Source organism: Coregonus clupeaformis, chromosome 26, assembly GCF_020615455.1.
Source record: "Coregonus clupeaformis isolate EN_2021a chromosome 26, ASM2061545v1, whole genome shotgun sequence".
Classification (NCBI taxonomy): Eukaryota; Metazoa; Chordata; class Actinopteri; order Salmoniformes; family Salmonidae; genus Coregonus; species Coregonus clupeaformis.
The window spans coordinates 20,680,264-20,689,253 of NC_059217.1; positions in this window are offsets into that span (position 1 = coordinate 20,680,264).

The window sequence follows — 8,990 nt, forward strand, 5'->3', positions numbered from 1 at the left end:
CTTTGATGCGGTGAAGTTGTCCTGTCCCCTTAGCAGAAAAACACCCCCAAAGCATATTGTTTCCACCTCCATGTTTGACGGTGGGGATGGTGTTCTTGGGGTCATAGGCAGCATTCCTCCTCCTCCAAACACAGCGAGTTGAGTTGATGCCAAAGAGCTCGATTTTGGTCTCATCTGACCACAACACTTTCACCCAGTTCTCCTCTGAATCATTCAGATATTCATTGGCAAACTTCAGACGGGCATGTATATGTGCTTTCTTGAGCAGGGGGACCTTGCGGGCGCTGCAGGATTTCAGTCCTTCACGGCGTAGTGTGTTACCAATTGTTTTCTTGGTGACTATGGTCCCAGATGCCTTGAGATCATTGACAAGATCCTCCCGTGTAGTTCTGGGCTGATTCCTCACTGTTCTCATGATCATTGCAACTCCACGAGGTGAGATCTTGGATGGAGCCCCAGGCCGAGGGAGATTTACAGTTATTTTGTGTTTCTTCCATTTGCGAATAATCGCACCAACTGTTGTCACCATCTCACCAAGCTGCTTGGCGATGGTCTTGTAGCCCATTCCAGCCTTGTGTAGGTCTACAATCTTGTCCCTGACATCCTTGGAGAGCTCTTTGGTTTTGGCCATGGTGGAGAGTTTGGAATCTGATTGATTGATTGCTTCTGTGGACAGGTGTCTTTTATACAGGTAACAAACTGAGATTAGGAGCACTCCCTTTAAGAGTGTGCTCCTAATCTCAGCTCGTTACCTGTATAAAAGACACCTGGAAACCAGAAATCTTTCTGATTGAGTATCACGATCGTCAGGAACAGATGAGGACCAAGGCGCAGCGTTGCAGGCAAACATACTCTTTATTTAGCGTCAAACGGCCAAAACAACAAAACGATATCGTGACAGTTCACGGTCTAACACAAACCGACTGGAAACAAAATCCCACAAACACGAATGAAAAACAGACTGTTTAAATATGGCTCCCAATCAGAGACAACCAGCAACACCTGACATTCGTTGCCTCTGATTGGGAGCCACTCTGGCCAACATAGAAATAGCACCCATAGAAACAAAACACATTGATCTACACACCCTGGCTCAACATAACAGTGTCCCCAGAGCCAGGGCGTGACAGTACCCCCTAAAGCGCGGGACTCCGTCCGCGTCAACCAAATACCACAGGGGAGGGACCGGGTGGGCACTCCGCCTAGGCGGCGGATCCGGCTCCGGGCCTGATCCCCGCTCCCTCGCCAACCCCCCAAAGTACCCCTGGTCCGGTCTGGCCCCGCTGGCCGGAGCTGGACTGCACACTGATGGAGCGGATTGCTCTAGCTCCGGCGTAAAACATCTGACCAGTGCCGAACCAGGCACCAGTGGAACAGGCACGGGCCGTGCCGGACTGACGACGCCCACCACTGGCTTGGTGTGGAGAACAGGCACGGGCCGTGCTGGACTGACAACGCACACCACTGGCTTGGTGTGAGGAGCAGGATTGAGCCGAACCGGGCTGACGAAACGAACCACTGACTTGGTGCGGGGAGCAGGAACGGGCTGAGCCGGGCTGACGAAGCGCACCACTGGCTTGGTGCGGGGAGCAGGAACAGGCCGAACCGGGCTGACGAAACGCACCACTGACTTGGTGCGGGGAGCAGGAACGGGCCGAGCCGGGCTGACGAAGCGCACCACTGACTTGGTGCGGGGAGCAGGAACAGGCCGAGCCGGGCTGACGGGGCGCACCACCGACTTGGTGCGGGGGAGCAGGAACGGGCTGAGCCGGGCTGACGAAGCGCACCACTGACTTGGTGCGGGGAGCAGGAACGGGCCGAGCCGGGCTGACGGGCGCACCACTGACTTGGTGCGGGGAGCAGGAACGGGCCGAGCCGGGCTGACGAGCGCACCACTGACTTGGTGCGGGAGCAGGAACAGACCGGACCGTACTGGGGACACACACCACTGGCCCTACACCGGGATCTGGAACGGGCCGGACCGGACTGGTAACACACCCCAGTACCTCTCGCCGTGCCTCTACACCTTCCATCCCCTCTTCGACCAGTGGCCCCCGTAACCTGGCGGCCTCCTCTGTCAACCCGCTGGACCGCTCTATCGCGGCCTCCTGCTGCCCCGACGTCGTGAGCCCCCCCTTAAAAATTTTCTGGGAGTCTCTCTTCCCCGTGGGCCAGGCCTCTATAGTTCTCGCCCAACTCTCGCTCTTCTGCTTCCAACTCCCGCTATTCAGCTCCTCAATTGGCTTGACCCAGTCGAAGCTCTTCCTCAACTGTTCCCAAGTCCACCCTCTCTGCTCTTCACTCGGCTTGACCCAGTCGAGGCTGCCACGGAGATCTGCTAGGGATTTCCCTGGCGATGGCTCCTCGACTCGCTGCTTGGTTCAGTTTTGGTGGGATTTTCTATCACGATCGTCAGGAACAGATGAGGACCAAGGCGCAGCGTTGCAGGCAAACATACTCTTTATTTAGCGTCAAACGGCCAAAACAACAAAACGATATCGTGACAGTTCACGGTCTAACACAAACCGACTGGAAACAAAATCCCACAAACACGAATGAAAAACAGACTGTTTAAATATGGCTCCCAATCAGAGACAACCAGCAACACCTGACATTCGTTGCCTCTGATTGGGAGCCACTCTGGCCAACATAGAAATAGCACCCATAGAAACAAAACACATTGATCTACACACCCTGGCTCAACATAACAGTGTCCCCAGAGCCAGGGCATGACATTGAGAGGGGGTCAAATACTTATTTCCCTCATTAAAATGCAAATCAATTTATAACATTTTTGACATGCGTTTTTCTGGATTATTGTTGTTGTTATTCTGTCTCTCACTGTTCAAATAAACCTACCATTAAAATTATAGACTGATCATTTCTTTGTCAGTGGGCAAACGTACAAAATCAGCAGGGGATCAAATACTTTTTTCCCTCACTGTATGTCGATATAGGACTCGTTTTACTGTGGATATAGATACTTTTGTACCTGTTTCCTCCAGCATCTTCACAAGGTCCTTTGCTGTTGTTCTGGGATTGATTTGCACTTTTCGCACCAAAGTACGTTCATCTCTAGGAGACAGAATGTGTCTCCTTCCTGAGCGGTATGACGGCTGCGTGGTCCCATGGTGTTTATACTTGCGTACTATTGTTTGTACAGATGAACGTGGTACCTTCAGGCGTTTGGAAATTGCTCCCAAGGATGAACCAGACTTGTGGAGGTCTACAATTTTGTTTTCTGAGGTCTTGGCTGATTTCTTTTGATTTTCCAATGATGTCAAGCAAAGAGGCACTGATGTTGAAGGTAGGCCTTGAAATACATCCATAGGTACACCTCCAATTGACTCAAATGATGTCAATTAGTCTATCAGAAGCTTCTAAAGCCATGACATCATTTTCTGGAATTTTCCAAGCTGTTTAAAGGCACAGTCAACTTATGTAAACTTCTGACCCACTGGAATTGTGATACAGTGAATTATAAGTGAAATAATCTGTCTTTAAACAATTGTTGGAAAAATTACTTGTGTCATGCACAAAGTAGATGTCCTAACTGACTTGCCAAAACTATAGTTTGTTAACAAGAAATTTGTGGAGTGGTTGAAAAACACGTTTTAATGACTCCAACCTAAGTGTATGTAAACTTCCGACTTCAACTGTACATGCGAAAACACAGATATTGAAACAAAAAGTTGTAAAATTCAACATGCAACAGAGCATGCTGGAAAATAGGACAATGAAGCCCCTCCCACATATGTGGAGAACTCCATAGATTTAACTCCCTGTCTCTGGTTACTCTTAATGCAGTTAAAAGTACTCCATCCCAATAAACTCCAGTTATCAACACTAACTCCATGGAGCGTATCACTCTCTTGAGGATTAAGATATCTCCCTGTAGAGTCAATTTAACCCACATTTCTTTAACACTGTGATTTCAACTATCCTTGATTGACTATGTACCACAGTGGGGCACCATTAGGTCCCCTACATTTAACCATAGGTATGCCACAGAACCCCAGTTGCGTAACTAAGCAGGTAGCTTAGTGGTTAGGGGTTAAGAGCGTTGTGCCAGTAACCGAAAGGTTGCTGGTTCTAATCCTCGAGCCGACTAGGTGAAAAATCTGTCGATGTGCCCTTGAGCAAGGCACTTAACCCTAATTGCTCCTGTAAGTCGCTCTGGAAAAGAGCGTCTGCTAAAATGTAAATAACTGAAAACATCCGTCACCAACACTGTAGTAGCTAAGTATGCTAATACTAACATACCAATATGACACGTCCCCAGCTGAAGCCTCATTATGATCCCTCTGCTGAGGTGATTTGTCATGATAATCATTAGTTCAACAAAGCCTGCAGATCCCTTCATTTGGCAGAGCTGCATTTCAGGAAGGGCTCAGATTCCAGTCGGGCTTTCTCACACGTCCACAGACGTGACGATGGCGCGGAGCTGAAAGAGGCTGAGAGGCAGACGAGCCCGCAGGCATGTGAGCTATGGCAGACCTATGTCTTTCACCACCTCCGTACTGCAGAATGGAGCTCTGAACTGGCTGAGAGGCTGCATGGTGTGAGACCCACCCTGGAGTCTCACGTAACACTGTGGTCATGCCACAGACACATACACATGCTCGCAGGCGCTTTCTCATACATGTGTTCTCACACACACACATTCTCTTTATCTCTTTCACACACACACAGACACACACACACTTTGTTTGACTGATTATCAACTTTGATGCAACAACACCACCAGGCATCATGAACAGGAAACCAAAACAGAACTAAACCACCACAACTGGAGGTGACATGAATGAATGACAAAGCTTTCTGTCTTCTCTGTCCCGCTCCACTCTGTGTCTCTCTGTGTCTCTCCCTCTCTCTCTCCAGCTGCAGATCTCATGTTGGGGCGTCCTCCTGGAAGCCATTATGCTGGAGCTCTGGGTGGTCTGGCCCTGTCTCCCTCTCTCTAATAGTTTTCTACTGCTTTGCCCTGGCTGTGCCCAAGGGCAGAGGGGGCGCGGGCCAGCCCTGTCGAGAGGAGCAGCTCGCCTAATAAAGCCTCATAGGGTCTAGGCACATCCCTCTCAGCACTTCCTCCCTGCTGCCCCCCTGCCCCCCTCTCCGCTGCCCCCCGCAGGCACATGTGGTCCGATCCTAATGGGACGCAGCTGGACTCCCACCTCCTCTTCTACTCTGGCCCCGGACCTCTCCTCCTCTCCTCCTCTCTTCCTCTCCTCCTTTCTTCCTCTCTCCTCCTCTCCCTCTCAGCACTCAGCCCCAGATGGCTCTCTCCCCAGTTAGGAAGCTCATGAGGGACAATCGCTCTCTCTTTCATTCTGTCTCCCTCTTATTCTCTCTTTCTCTCTCACCTGCTCTTTCCCTCTCTCTCTTTTCAGAGGGAGCCAGGGCCCTTCGCCTCTTCCTGCATAATGGCCCAGACCGTGTGATGTGGGTGAATTCAGGATACAGCTGCCCCGGGACAAGAGGGGGTTGACTCTCATTGAGCAGGCCCTCAGCAGAGCCTGGGCCCCAGGGCCTCCCAGCCAGAGTCCCAGCCCCAGCCCCACTGCAGACCCGCCGTTCACACGTCAGATCTTCCCATATCTGCTTTCTCTGTGGTCAGCCTCTGTGGGGAAACATTTGCTACACAGATCCATCTCTCAGAATTTTACACAGCCACTGCCTGTGAAGTGGAACACACACACGACAAGTGTTGTATGAACCACTCAACTGTATAGCCCATGTTCCTGATATGATGTTTGTCACCATATGTCCATGAGGAAAGTTAGTGGAGACAGTAGTGATATTTTAATCGCTTAAACATCATGTACCTAAACTTCTTATCACCATTACATCATGATGTATGATGTTGACGCTGATGGTGGTGTTGCTGTGTGGTCTTGTCAATGGTGTCATTTGGTTTCCTTTGATTGAGACGTCCAATATGAGAGAGAGAGAAACAGAGAGAGAGAGAGAAACAGAGAGAGAGAGAGCGAGAGAGAAACAGAGAGAGAGAGAGAAACAGAGAGAGAGAGAAACAGAGAGATAGAGAGAAACAGAGAGAGAGAGAAACAGAGAGATAGAGAGAAACAGAGAGAGAGCGAGAGAGAAACAGAGAGAGAGAGAGAAACAGAGAGAGAGAGAAACAGAGAGAGAGCGAGAGAGAAACAGAGAGAGAGAGAGAAACAGAGAGAGAGAGAAACAGAGAGAGAGAGAGAAACAGAGAGAGAGAGAAACAGAGAGAGAGAGAAACAGAGAGAGAGAGAGAAACAGAGAGAGAGAGAAACAGAGAGATAGAGAGAAACAGCGAGAGAAAGAAACAGAGAGAGAGAGAGAGAGAGAGAGAGAGAGAGAGAGAGAGAGAGAGAGAGAGAGAGAAGGAGGGTGGGCCACAACATAAGTTGGTTCTCTTGAATTAATTATCTCCCAAGAACTACTTCCTGTGATCTATGTTAGCTCAGTGACGGTGAACAGCGTAAGGAGGTCCTTTCCCTCAGTAGACAGGACCTGCAGTACAATACCTCCCCTGTCTACAACAGCCTGGGTATCTCGCCTGGCCTAGCCCTCACTGGGGTGGCTGTTCTGTTCAAGGGGATTGAAACCATCCACTCCTGGCTCCCTCCTGGTGGCCCTCCAGGAGCACCGGCCTCCCAGCCCCTATGTGTTTACCTGCTGCAGACGCCCAAGCTAAACAGGAAGGGACAGGAGACCGTCAGAGGGGACCAGCCTGTCAGAGCCTAGAACATAGACTCTACTACCTCTTTCCACATGGGTGCCTGTGTGAGTGCGTGCGTGTGCTTATTTTCCTCAGTGCAGTAATACCTGTGGCTGCGCAAGCAAAGGGCCGACACAGTCCTGTCCACTGACTTTATTTGACCTGTGCAGATGTCAGAATAAATAGTGTGAGAGGAAAACGGGACTGTTCGAAGTCAGAGGGCTGCAGAGCAGAATCCAGGAGACAGGTGAATCATCTAGTTTCAGAAACCTGAACACAGCCTTGTTAGAGCAGCGTAATATGTGTTTGTGTGTTGTGGCAATAGAACAGTCCACAGACATAGTGGTCAGTATACATACTGCAGTAACCTGACACACCTCAAACATGATGTCAGATTAGCGTTCAGCGTGAGTCTATGGGCCATGTTTATATTTATTTGTGTGTGTGTGTGTGTGTGTGTGTGTTTGTGTGTGTGTGTGTGTGCGTGCGTGCATGTGTGTATGTGTACTCGCGGTGGGCAAGATGTCTGGCATTGTTTTTGGGTGCTGGTGAAAATGTAAACAGCGGATGGCAGTGGCTGCGGGAGCGGAAACTGAGAGTAGGAGAGGCTGTGTGTGTGGTGGAATGACATCAATGGCTGGCCAGTGAGCAGAGAGAGGGAGAGGGGCTCTGGTCAGTGTGAGATGCAGTCTGTCACACACAGAGACTGGGAACACATGCCATGCTCACAATAGCCACTCAACCCTGGCAGTGCTCAGAGGACTGTCAGAGGGTTAACTGCCAAGGGCGCTTAGTTAATTTCAGCTTAAAGTTCTCATGGATAGCTGGAGTTAAAACTTAACTGGTATTCCATAACTGGTCTTCTTACAGACCGCTCTATGCTTTGTACATGCATCTTCTAATTGGTTTCAGTGAGCTCAACCTGCAGGGTTCCAATGCACGCCCAGTTTAATCAGTTGAATCGGTAATCCACTGATCTAGCTTGGATGATTGCTCTGGCTCTGCAGCCTGGCCTGGCATCGTGCCAGTCCGTGTGGATGCTGCCAGCTCTGGCCATGAGAGGTGCTGAAATGCCCAGCTGTTTCCTTTCCTCCAGAGTCATTACATTTATTAATACCAGCCGCTACTGTGATGAGTGCCCTTTTTCCATGCATATCATGGCTTTTGAGAGCTCTGCTTGTGCTCAAAAACACTGAAGGCCCTCATTCTTATTTCTGGCGTATTTGTAGTGGCACTCACTCCCAGTCTGAGGCAGAGGGGTCATGCTCTGGGAGTGAGCTGGTTGATTTGTCATTCATGAGATCATCTGTGGTGTTGTGGAGGGACCACCAGAGAGGGGCTGGCTCAGCCTGCATGGAGCCCTGGAATGCCTGGCCCTCAGGTACTGTACAGTACCCTATCCTTCCTTCTGTCATAGGATGAGCCCTCCTCTCTTCTCCTCTTCTCTCAGACCGGACCCCTTTGATCCTCCTCTCCCTCTTCTCCTCTCTTCTGATTCATCTGCCCAGCGGCAGACAAAGGCCCCCCCAACAAACGCAGCCGCTGCCTTTCAGGGCCAAGCGTCAGGCCGCTGAGGAAAGAGGGTAGAGGAGAGGAGCGGAGCGGAGGGCAGAGGAGAGGTGGGAAGAGGAGATGGTGCAGTTTCACCCTCCCCGGAGGTCCCCCAGCACCCCGGCCTCTCAGTGCCTTACCCCAGAAGCCTCCATTCAGCCCCTCATCTAATGAACACTCCTGCCCCCATTCACAGCCACAATAGAGACCTCCACTGCCATTGAGATGCCTCACAATGGGGAACATCGCTCCAATTAAACCCCAGAGACAATGATCCGGGGGAGGGGGCTGAGGGCGGGTAGCGGGGGGAGGAGGGGGCGAGCTGGGGGTCACCCTGGTAATGAACGGGAGCCAACCTGGCGGATCTCTACGGCGGTCCAGTGAAGTGGCGGCGCCTCTGATGTGCTATTAGGATCAGTAAGAAGCAATTACTTGTCCATGCCCCCTCCTCCTACCTCCCTCCCCTCCCTCTCCTCCCTTGCTCCCTCCACCCCAGCCCCCACACATTTTGTCAGGAGGATGCTGTTGTGCCCAAAGAGGAACAGTGACCTGCATCAGTGGCCTCCTCCCTGACTAGATCTGTACTTCAGTGCAAAGTGAGATATACTGAGTAGATAAACTAAGGAGAGGTTTAGGACAGGCCTCTCCATTGTCTTATGATGACAGAAGATCAAATTGATCTTTAGCTCTAGTCTATGGTGTTTTCTGATCCAGTTATCTCATATTATGG